At 34.1% G+C, this 12388-nt stretch overlaps 1 long non-coding RNA gene across 1 annotated transcript in view; it reads left to right on the plus strand.

Annotated features, from left to right (window-relative positions):
* The first annotated feature begins 9762 nt into the window (after positions 1–9762).
* Positions 9763–12388, plus strand: part of LOC113507443 — a 41259-nt gene continuing 38633 nt past the window's right edge. Inside the window, exon 1 of the long non-coding RNA XR_003401857.1 lies at positions 9763–9947. This is a non-coding gene — a long non-coding RNA (uncharacterized LOC113507443). The remainder of the gene's footprint in view (positions 9948–12388) is intronic.

Genomic DNA, 12388 nt, shown 5'->3' on the forward strand with positions numbered 1-12388 from the left:
ATAGGTGTAGTATGAATTAAAAACCTGTCCTATCAATTCAGGGGTTGTATTGTAGCGTAAAATGAGTAAATAATCGGAAAAAAAAAATTTAGTAAATAATTATTTTCCAAAAATAAGAATTATCCCCGATCATACTAAATAATATTCCACAGATTACCTACTCACTATTTTTTTCGGATGGGAAATCATTTGACTCCTTCTTACTAAAACTCACCCACGTTGCTTCCTTTGCCTTTCGTGTACTTGGGCCACGAAAACGCTTCCCCGGCAGGCATCAGCCCTAAAGGGCTCCACAGAGCTTGCTGGTATCTCTTTGAGGTTCGTGTGGAACACATTCCAGCTCGAGCCTGGTCCTGATATATACCCGCAGAACGGCGCCTAGGACTGAAAGGTATCTAAAATAAAGATATTTTGCTTAGGAATATTTCCCAAAAATCGGCTTATATATATGCCAAAAAATTGATTATAAAATGGTGCTTTTATTACTAAGCACTCTTCGAAAACCAAGCACGGAGTAAGTATATGAAAAAAATCGTGTAATAATAATAGTAAAGTATTAAGTGAATAAATATATATTGTGCAACATACTTAAAGACATTTTTACTGAATATTATACAGCTAGATACCCGTGTATAAGGGACGGGTATTTGGCAATCAGGCCCTGAACACGTCGAGGTAAATCATCTTTCTTTATTGCAAACGTCTGGTCAAAATAATTACAAGTATCTTATTGCTTATTGCTTATTTTAATGAGAATTACTTCATTTATAACATTGAAATGCCGGAAATAAATATTATGATTTGCAGGAGCCCAGCACTATTATCACGATTAGCATGTTCTAAATCTAAATGACATCCTTGATGATATTGAGGAAGCGGTTTTTGCGAAGAAATTGACAGAATTTCTGAACGAATCTCGAAGATACACATAAGTAAATAGAGTGTCTGTTTGTATAATTGAAATATTTTTTTTTATAATAACGGCACACATCAAAAAACCTTAATATTTTTTCCTTTCAGTTTCAGCCTCTGTAATGGCTGGATCGATTTTGACGGCACTTTTATTGGCTGGTAGCTGATATAATAAGGAGTAATTTAGGTAGTACTTTTCTACTTTGCTTCTTTTAGAAAAAAACTTTGACAACTTTACTTATACTGCAAAATAAATCTAGTTGCTAGTATGCCTTAAAAAAAAGTGCCTGTGACAGAAACCAGTACTACAATTTAAAATAGTATTAAGCTGCTACTTACTATGTAGTATCAATCTCTGTCTAATTAACGACACCAGGGCGGAAAATGCAACATCCACTATATTTATGTAATAATACTTACCGGCCATAGTCATAGTTTATCACTGTCATCCTTGTCTAACACTGATATTTAACTAGTGCGATTTAAACACTAATTTAGAGTACCACGAAGAGATTAGTATTCAAAATCTGATAATGAAAAATAAACTTTAACACATGGTGGTAAAGTTTAAAATGAATTGTATTTAAATGACAGCGAGCTATTAACATTATTTACTTAGCCGTGTAGTAATGTGCAACCTTTCCCACATTACACACAGGGTAATAATTCGCATGGTTTTGACGCGAGTGCCTAAGTACTTTATAAAATACATCCGTTGAATTAGCTGCACTTACATACGTTGTGCAGTGAATGAGGCACGTGACAATTACGTTTGACCACGTAGTTGATTGTCAAGTTCATTTATATGCGAGTGGAGGGCTGAATGGCACTTACAATATACGGTTTTTTTGAGATTAGAACGTTTTTGACACAAGTATCGTAGGTAGTCGAAGCCGTTGTGGAAGTTAATATTTCCAGAATCGCATTTGTGTGTATACCGTTGGTATGAGCAGGTTTATTTTTTCAAGTCTACGTTTTAACTAGGAAGGCTCGACGAGTTTGGCCGAGTGGTGAGACCGAAGGACTGAAATGTTAAAGGTCTCGAGTTTGATCCCAAGTCACGCACAGGCTTTTTGATTTTTTGTGTTTAGAAAAATAAATCGCAGCTATCGTTCAATGGAAAACACGTAATATGGGCCTGCGCCTGATCTGATGCCCCTCCGTTCTATCGGGTTGCCGCCCTATTGGGTTATAAGCGTATAGGAACAGAGAGTCTACCTGTGTTTGCGCACACGCGTACCGCACTAGCCGAAATCAGGCAGGAGGCATTATTCTATCTGGCAGTAAAATGCGTAGTATTTTTGTGTTAAAAATAACAACTCAGGCAATAAGGAGTTTAATCCTTGTGTCTTAAACTTCAAAAACTTTTAAGTCACGTGCACAAAGAAAATAAGACTCAGGACATACATTCGCGGAACTTGATCAAACGCTTGTCCGAAGCGGGGTTCGAACCCGTGACACTTCGCTCACAGTCACATTCGGCTATTCGCAAAGCCTAAGGGTATCCCTGTGCATGTATGTATGTCTACAAACGATATAGTTAGTTTTCCTAATGTGTATACATATGTTTATGTAATGACTTTTTAGTTCTCTGTTACTTTTATGGCTATTTTTGTATTGTATAGTTATTATGGAGAGAATCCGCCACTTTTATACAGTTTTACACTTATGTGTAGATTTCAACTACTTAGGTTCAAAATGTAAACTCCTCAGTTTGTTAAGACCTCAGTTTATTTAATAAAAGTTCAAATCAAGAACATTAAACAGTCTTTCTCCACAGATGAAATCATCTCTTTTTTGTTTTTAATTGTCGATTTTAAACTCCAAAATACCGAAGGTTTATGCGAATGTTTAAGTAGGTCCCTACATATTTTAATTTATACCTAAAAGTGGGTGGGTCAAGGGAAACTTCTAAGTAAATATCCGTTGGCATTATCATACTGTGCACATCTTTATTATTTAAATCTGGTATTTTGTGCAGAGGAATTTCGCACATTTAGCAGCTTTACGCAACATTACTATTTTGGGATATCCTTAGTGTATGTATTAATATTGTTTGCGTTTTTCTGTTGTATATTTTTTTTCATATTATTATACTATTTTGTTATTGCAAAATAAATGCATATAGTTTCAGCTTTAAATAAATAAATAAATGCGGACAACATCACATACATTGTTCTGAACCCAAAGTAAGTTGCTGAAGCACTTGTGTTATGGAATTCAGATACAACGAAGGTACCACAAACACCCAGACCCGAGACAATGTAGAAATGTGAATTTTTACATTGACCCGACCGGGGATCAAACCCGGGACCTCAGAGCTAGCGACACCTTGAAACCGGTGCGTATGCCACTCGACCACGGAGGTCGTCAAAGAAGACAGAGGCTTTACATCTAATCTATCTGAGTACAAATTATACTCGTATGTTTTTATCGCGAGCTTTTACGTATTTTACTAGCTTTGTTTTTATGTTAAAGAAAAGCCATAGTTTAATTTGGAAATTAATTTAATACGACTTGTTAACTATGTACTTAAAATTGACTAAATTTATTGTTTTAATTTTGTGAAAAATCTTTTTGAGTTAATGGCTGTCTGTACCAAGAAGGAGGTTGAAAGAACTCATATGGTTACTTAGAAAGGTAAATATTTTCTTAAAATTACGATAGTGAAAAAGTATTTGCATACAGTTCAGGGTGCTTTTGTGAACTCAATGTTATTTTACCTTAATCTAAGAGGTAGCTAAGAATTAATATATTATAAGAACATGAAAAGAATCAAAAGAATAGACGTGAATAGTCTTCCGAAAATGAGAAAGTCCTCTGTAAGCTAAATGCAAAAACACGATATTTTAACCGACTTCATGATGTTTAATTTTAACTTTTCGTTTGTTAACGAGTTTAATTTCTCGGATCTAAATATGCGTACAATTAACATATTCCAGGCCCTCTTGTTGGCCAATGAAAGCCTAATAACTTAGGGATAAGACATGACTTATTAATAACAACGAGAAAATTCAGATATTCCGTGTGTATATAATAGCATATCAAAATTTTTAAGGACGGTTCGGTCACGCGTTTCTATCAGGATCCCCCGACTAGTTTCGGACCAAACTAGAGTCGGTATCGTAAGTACTCTTCCGCGTTCAACCACGATAAAATTTTGTAGTAAACAAAATTTGAATGCGAGTTCGTATTTTTGCTGTTCCTCCATGCGAGGATCTAGTACATATTGCAGTGTAGTTCCTGTTGCTGACACGTGCTGTTACAATGTCACGCGGACTACTTATTACACCCATCTCATAAATTGTATTGTGTGCGTACAGGAGTATTACTTGCAACCACTTGTTAGTGCGAGACAGTTTAGCCTACCTACTCATTAAGCGGGATTGTGTGGCTTTAAATGTTTTTTTTTAGTTTCAAATGGAGATTGACTAATTGCTTTTCTGTTTGTCAAAAGGCAGGGTATATTGACGAATGCAATGTGGAATAAACCTCATTGCGAAAACTCTTTCTAAGGATAGAAGATAAAACAATTCTATACTTTTTAGTGTTTAAACTTATTTTGAGCTTTTCTTGTTTTTTGCTTCGGGTTTCATAGAATAATTTTTCCTACTGATTTTTATCGATTTTTGTCATAACAAAACACTGGTTAGCAGTATTGCCGAAAAACTCCGTATTTTTTAAGACACCCCAAACACTTCGTGAGAGTTTTTATTAAAACTCACATTTATATTTTTTCAAGCCGTCAAGTAATAGGTATCTATATAAACTCATTTTCTATGACAAATATTACATTACATAACATGGAAGGTACATGGTTGACGCAGAAATATGTTATAGCTTTCAGAGATAAAATATTTACCTTTACTATAAATTAACCTACTGGTATTAGCTATTTATATTTGTTTAACTGCCCATATCTATTTCCTCCGATAGTAAAATATAATCTAATATTATATAATATTTTTATCAATTTATTACATTATTATAAAACGTTGCGTCCATAGTACTTGCAACACGTGTGATATTAAAAGCGTATTTATTAAGGAAATAAATGACAAATTAGGATCTGCTCTTACGGAAATTATATCTAGGTATATCCCTTTAGATCTTGAGAATAATAAGTGGTTTCTATGATATTTAGTATTCATGAGTGTATAATTTTATCGCGATCTGTGTGAACAAGGAAGGATGCATTTAGATTTAAAGAATAACATTGATGCTATGTTTTCCATACTATTTTGAAATGTAATCTCAAGAATATTATGAGGTTTCATTGGAGATCATATTACTTAGAATTTTCTTTTATTTTAATTTGTAAAAGTATATTTTGCACATGGTAAACCTATGCTTGACGCGGTTGGTCCGTAGATGGGTGACCATCTTTGTCATAACGAGTTCCTCCGTGTTTCGGAAGGCACGTTAAATTGTGGGTCCCGTCTGTTATTCCTACATCTTTGACAGTCGTTACAGGTAGTCAGAAGCTTGAAAAGACTGACAACCAGTCTAACCAAGGGGTATCGTGTTGCCCAGGTAACTAGGTTGAGGAGGTCAGATAGGCAGTCGCTCCTTGTAAAACACTGGTACTTAGCTGAAACCGGTTAGACTGGTAGCCGACCCCAACATAGTTGGGAACAGGCTAGGCCGATGATGATGATATTTTGCACATATTTTTTATTTAACGAATCAATAAAAGATTAGGAGCCAACGCATCCAAGATGGTATAAAGTATGGAAGTGGAGGCTAGAAAAGTCATTTTCCCGGTAAAAATTGTGCCAATAAGTAAATGCAATTTGAACTCTCTATATCGCCTTTATTTTTATTTGCCTGAAAAGTTGAAAACTTATCCCATTTGTAAAAAATATAAGTCATCTTATTTATCCATCGCAAATAATCCTTTTGATGAGTTTGACTCTATGGAGGAATTTTTCGGAAAAACAAAACAGCTTCCTTACCTCTTGCCTCTTGGCGAAGCATTTATTGATGATGCAATTCTGTTTTCTCTCTGATCTCTTTAAAACGGGTGTTATAAGTTTGACCGCTAGGTCAGCGTGTCTCTGAAACGGATAAGCCGATTTAGATGTACATATCTTTTATTTGAAATGTATTTTTGTGAGGTTCTCTTAATTTTACCTTGTTATTGGTGAGAACGCAGCTGTAAAAGATTTCATCAGTGTTGACAAGTGACCCGGGGGTCATATTTCATTATAGCTTCAGGATGTTTTTACCTATGCGACAATATACTTTAATATACGCTCAAGTAAAATTTGCTCTTTAACTAGTGACATGGTAATGTTACAATTTGAATATGTGAAGTCGTTATGAATGCAACAATGTTGCGATTGCCTCTTTATATATAAAAGGCTTTATCATTGTACCTATATGTATCTTCTGAATAGTAAATAAGCATCTATTTTTATTTGAGTACCCATTGTTATTTTACTGTACGTAGCTGTTTTCAACAAAGAAAAATAATTTTTTTTCAAAGGTCAAGAAAAATCTGTTTAAATTTTTTCTCTTGGAGTAATGTAAAGAAAAAAGTCATAAGTATATTAAACATTAGTGTTTCAACAACAACAATTAATATTACATACTTAAAGTCCAAATATAATTTAATTTATTTTTTAATTTACGAAGGCACACATAAGACAATAGCAAAAGCGACACTGCTTCTCTAAATTAAGATAGTTTTGTTGGTGGGTGATAAATAAATTGACCCACATTTATTTGACATCCAACCGATTTGTTTATCTTTTTGTGCAGGACCCGCAGTGTCGAGAGTCCGACTCGCACTTGCCTTGTTTTAGTATTCCTTTCATTTATAAGTAGATATTTTTATTGTTTGATTTGTTCTTTTTTTTATTACTTTAATGAAGATATAATTTAAAAAAATAAATGGATTTTGAAATGGATAATTATAAGTACTAGATTTTTTGTTAAATCCGTTTAGGTTGTGTTAATTTGTAACACAAAACATTTTCCTGTGCATTCCTATCAATCAAATTAACGCAATTTAAAATATCAATCAAAGTATTCCCTTTTTATAAATTAAACAATAAAGAGACTAATTTAAAATTGGATACGGTTGGTTTTTGCTAAATCAAAACTGGTGTTTCAATTTATTACGTTACTTTTTTTTGTTTTCTTAATATTTATGCACATAAACAAGTTGGTTTCAAACAAAACTCGTAGACAACAATTAAAGGATCGTCACGTTGCTGTAGAGCTTCTGGGCACGTGACTCAAAAAAGCCTTCCCTGTTGCCTGCATTGGAGTAGCAATATCTTAGTGGTGTGACCGTTTTACGCTGTCAATGGTCATGGGTTCGCATCGCGTCATACACGAATATCTTTGCGAATGGTAAAGCTTAAAGAGTACTTAGGTATCATTTGCTAGAAACGGTGGAGGAAAACAAAATATCGTGAGGAAACAGGCATACCTGAAAATAATTTTAGGGTGTGGTGTGGGGCATTTGAGGAGCTCGTGGCTAAGCTATAACCGCATATGTGATTCGATCACAGGTTAAGCTATGCTTCACGCGGTTGGTCTGAAGATGGGTGACCATCTTTGTCATAACGAGTTCCTCCGTGTTTCGGAAGGCACGTTAAATTGTGGGTCCCGGCTTACATCTTTGACAGTCGTTACAGGTAGTCAGAAGCTTGGAAAAGTCTGACAGCCAGTCTAACCAAGGGGTATCGTGTTGCCCAGGTAACTGGGTTAAGGATGTCAGATAGGCACCGCTCCTTGTAAAACACTGGTACTTAGCTGAAACCGGTTGGACTGGTAGCCGACCTCAACATAGTTGGGAAAAGGCTAGGCCAATGATGGTGTGGGGCATTTCAGAGGCAGTTGAAAGGTCAAAAGTCTGACACCAGGTTGTTAGCCAAACGTATGATAAAAATAAAAAGGATTGTCTTGAAAATTATGACCAAATGACAAATCAAGGCAATGATGCTGAGGCGAAGTCCATTATTTCGTTTGTTTGTCATATACATGGATAGCCGATTGGTTTAGGGCCACTGTGACAGACGTGTCGCGCGGATTCGATGTCCGCGTACGACAAAAGTTTGTGTTATCTACGAATGGTTGTCCGCGAAAAATTTTTGCTTCATATTTGTTACTTCCTCTGAAATTGCCTAACCAGTTTTTATCATTTTTGCAATTTTGTAGGTACTCGAATGCTTGTCAACGACTTTCGCGCCAAGAAACTTAAATAACCGTTAATAACAAAATTAAAAGAATAATTAATTGATCCAACAAATACGTAGGTTCTAAAGAAGGTACTTGTAAATAACAAAAAAAAAACACTTGACAAGTTGTACATGTTACAAGAAAAAGAGAATATTTCTTAGGCTATTTTTATGCCCCTTAAAATAATTTATATGGCAAACTAGTCATAAATATTTTAAGATCTGTAAATGTAATAGAAATGGAGTCGTAAAATTGCCATAAACAATAAACAAATTGCATAAAATTACTATGACAGGATGTGTTACTCACGCTAACATTTTGTCACTAAGTAATATGGCTTAGAATACCTTCAAGTGTAATTAACATCTTTGCCTCACAATTAATTGTACTTACTCAGTTTTTTTATCTCTGGTTAAAGCAGCAAAAGCGGTTGTGTGTTTATATATTTAAAATATTAAAAAAAACCCTGTTGGTACTTGGATCTGATTTTTTTCTTTATTAGTGTATATAATACTCAAGTTATTTTATTTTATTTCTGTTCTAAGACATTTGTGAAAAATCAAATAAAATCCGCCATTTTGTAGCAGAGGCCATCTTGGACCGATATTTTGTCATATTATTTATCATAAGTAGATAATTTAATGCCAGCTTAGTGTCTGTTCACGTAATACAGTATCACATAGGTGTATACAACTCAATTAAACTAGAAAAAGTAACAATGGTAACACGAGCAATAAAAAAAAACACCACAAATAAATAACAATACTTATATATGTCAAATAATGAACTGATTTCAATTGAATTAACATAACTAGCAATAAACCTTGACATTCATACAAAAGACTGTTCTTTTTTTTACATTTGAAGGAAGAACATAATAAATGCAGGAGGAAATATTAACACGATAGACTTGTGAGATAATACCTATTTAAAAGGCACTAAACTACCAAACGTGACGCTTTTGTACTTCAGTACTTTATCTGGCAAATCTGTTCTTGAAAATGTTTGCAACACTGCAATACCCCATTTGGGAATCCCAAGTACCTTGATGTACTAAGTACATAGATACTAAGTCGGTTAAAGTTTTTTTACATTTTAATCCTGAAACAAAAAACTATGTACACGACACGAGGTCTATCGAATGCTTGTCCTGAGTCTGGGTGTCTCTTTACGTTTAAGTTTCGAGCTGGGGTCATTTTTGAAGAAAGTTAGTTAAGTTTTATTCTTACCCTGAAATAGTTTACATATCGTATCAAGATGTTGTCTTGAACGATAGATTTTTTTGGTAGCTTGGATCAGAAGAACCGCAAAATGATAAACAGTGATCGAAAAAGTTGTAAACGTAGTGGAAGAATTTCTAGATTCTAAAATCGCCAACCTCCAGCAAGCAAGGTTGATGATCAATTCTTCTTTCTGTACCAATACCAGCAGTGGGATTAAACAGGGTTTCCACCACGCCTGGCTGATTCATTATAAGTCCACCACGAAAGCAGCAATGTTTACGGTAGCTTGCGCCACAGCACAAAACATGCGTTTAGTACTAAACCTAATATAACACCATTGTATGTTCTGACAATTGCTTTTAGTATATAAAACAGAATGATGTTTTAATACCTATGTTCGACGGTAACTCTACTGACTATTACTAACTATTTAAGTCCTGGCAGGAGTCTCATTCGTGCCTGATTTATTTCCTTTGCAATGGTGACCGATACCTTTCGTATTAGATTTATATTTTATAAAAAACATCAAGTTTTCAGTTGATGGAAATTTTAACTTTTTTGTGACGTTGAGGAGGAGCGAAAATGCACTGAAAGAGCTACTGAAAGAATTTGATTTAAAAGGTAAGTTATTAATCTTATAATTTATTACTGGTCTTAGTCTTCTATATACTTTGTCCTTCTCCCCCTCAACAAGCCTCTAGAATCCTTCGATACTATCCTCGTTTTAGCCTGCTCCCACCTTTTAAAATAATGTTACTAAAGTTGTGGGATAGATGCCGCTTCTCGCAGTGCAGAACCCTCTCACGACTCTAGACAAGTAATAAAAGTTGGTAAGCTTCCAGCACTGGCAAAATACGTCTCAATCACCCCACCAACAACATGGGGCTTTCCACCACGCCTTTAAGTACATTGTTGGGTGCACGAAACAGAGATGGCGCTGTTATCCGTACATAGCGCTATCACGTTTCTACAACCAAAATACTATCATTTTAAGGCTTGTTGGAAGACCCTCTGAGCGAGCTTAGCACAACAAGCAGAATACTTAAAACATAAGAAATACATTGGATCTTAATATAATTGTAAAAACATCAATAAATACAACATGAGTTCTCGAATCAATAGTGTAGTGTAACAGTGAAGCATTTCAATTAATATTTATTGCATTTGTATTGCAATTCACATTTATTTTCATCTATATCAATTGATTCTTAGTTTGCCCTTTGCTGATACAGATGTAGTTGAGAGAATCGATCAAAAATTGCATCACACCTCATAGAAACAATTATATCTCAATCTTGTTCCTGTAGAACTTCTTGTTCGAGTTTAGATTACTTTAGATCTATGTTAAATTTTATCCATTTAGATGCTTTCATCGTTTACATTGAATGATTGGAGTCACAGAATACTTAGTAAGTTTTTAAAAGTTAAAATGAGAGTTGATCCTGTATACAACTTGTTTTTTTTAATGACAGTTTTTTTTTAATAATTGATGTTTGGCCCCATAAAAGTACAAGAGCTAATGAGCTGCACAAGTGATCTGAAATTGAAATATATTAAAAAACGGTGGATAGAAAAAATATTTTACACCTAAAAACATGAATAAAAACAAATGTTTTGGGTATATGAATTACGTATCAGATCTCTTATTATCTGGAACTGAATTTAAATAATTGACCAATAATTTTCTGACTATCGGTAAATAAAGGCAAGAAAGACTGAAAAGTAAATGCTTACCTGCCAGGAAGCAAACTGAAAAGAGGTCTTGGATTAGCAGCAGAAAACTAAGATTTGCTGGACAGAAATTACAAAAAACTTAGTTTTATTCAATTGTGACAAAATTTTCCACTTTAACTAAAGCAGGCACTTCGGAAACGTTCTAGGCGTATATAATGACTGTTTTCAAGTGAATCCCTTTGCAACGTGACTTTATCAAAGGAGTATCCAATTAATAATAATGAAACTCTTGCTCTTAACATCTGCCGACGTTAGCCTAAGTTGACAGTAACAACTAGTTTAAGGTTAATAAGGCAATTTTACAAATTGTCATCCTGTTTTTCTTACGTATAATAGAACATTGTGTTGCATTGAATGTGGTACAATAAAGTACCCAGATAATACACCTGTCCTTTATTCTGATTAGCAAGAAGACTATTAAGAGGGTGACCTGGCTATTTTTTTATTACTTATCTTGTTATAATGATGGACATTAACAGACACATACTTAGTACATGTGTCTGATGCTTAACCTTGGAGATGAGCACGTTTGTATGGGTAGGCGGAAGCTAAGGCTTTTGAAATGTTTTAAGCTTTGGTGCAATTACTTTACACGACAGTGTCCATACTGTTCTCAATTATAACCTATATGTTAAGATGTATAATATTGAAGCAATGAAGTATTGAGTACTTGCACATTCAAAGCTAAAATTCCCTTTTCTTATCGTAATAGTTTGATAAAAGCTATTGGGATTTTCTTTTTTTGGATGTAGCTCGGCCCTTCCCGTTTGTTTAATTTTTTCAAAGCCTTAGAATAACTTAAAGATTTGCTTTAAAATGGAAGTAAGAGATAATTTATTATTGTCATCTAACTATAATGTTTACATTTTTGGAGTGATGATCCACTGGTAACAGGTTTGAATCCTGATGGAGTTTATTACTTCAACGTTTATATTTTTAAGGAAATATGTACACCAAATTTATAAAAGTATGAATTTTTAGTTAGGTTATTCGTCCAAATTAATTAATGAGACGTTTACCGGGTTCTATAATCGCAAAAGTCCTAACTCTGAGGTATTTTCCATTTGTTTCTGACTCATTTAGGTATACCTACAGTTGCTGTCAACATATATTTTCCTTGAAATTAGAAGGATAATATATTATTTCAGATAATTTCTTAGCTGCTATCTTCAGATTCTGTAGGTATAGGTACTTACTCATTTTAACTATCTTTTATTGAAAGTAAAAATGTCTAAGTAATTTAAGTAGCATTTTCAACTTAACTTCCTAATTATTTAAAAGTATTTTTTGCAGAAATAATCTCTTTTCCAGATTGTCTTTTGTATGGA

The sequence above is a fragment of the Trichoplusia ni genome, unplaced genomic scaffold (genome assembly GCF_003590095.1).
Source record: "Trichoplusia ni isolate ovarian cell line Hi5 unplaced genomic scaffold, tn1 tig00002118, whole genome shotgun sequence".
Taxonomy (NCBI): domain Eukaryota; kingdom Metazoa; phylum Arthropoda; class Insecta; order Lepidoptera; family Noctuidae; genus Trichoplusia; species Trichoplusia ni.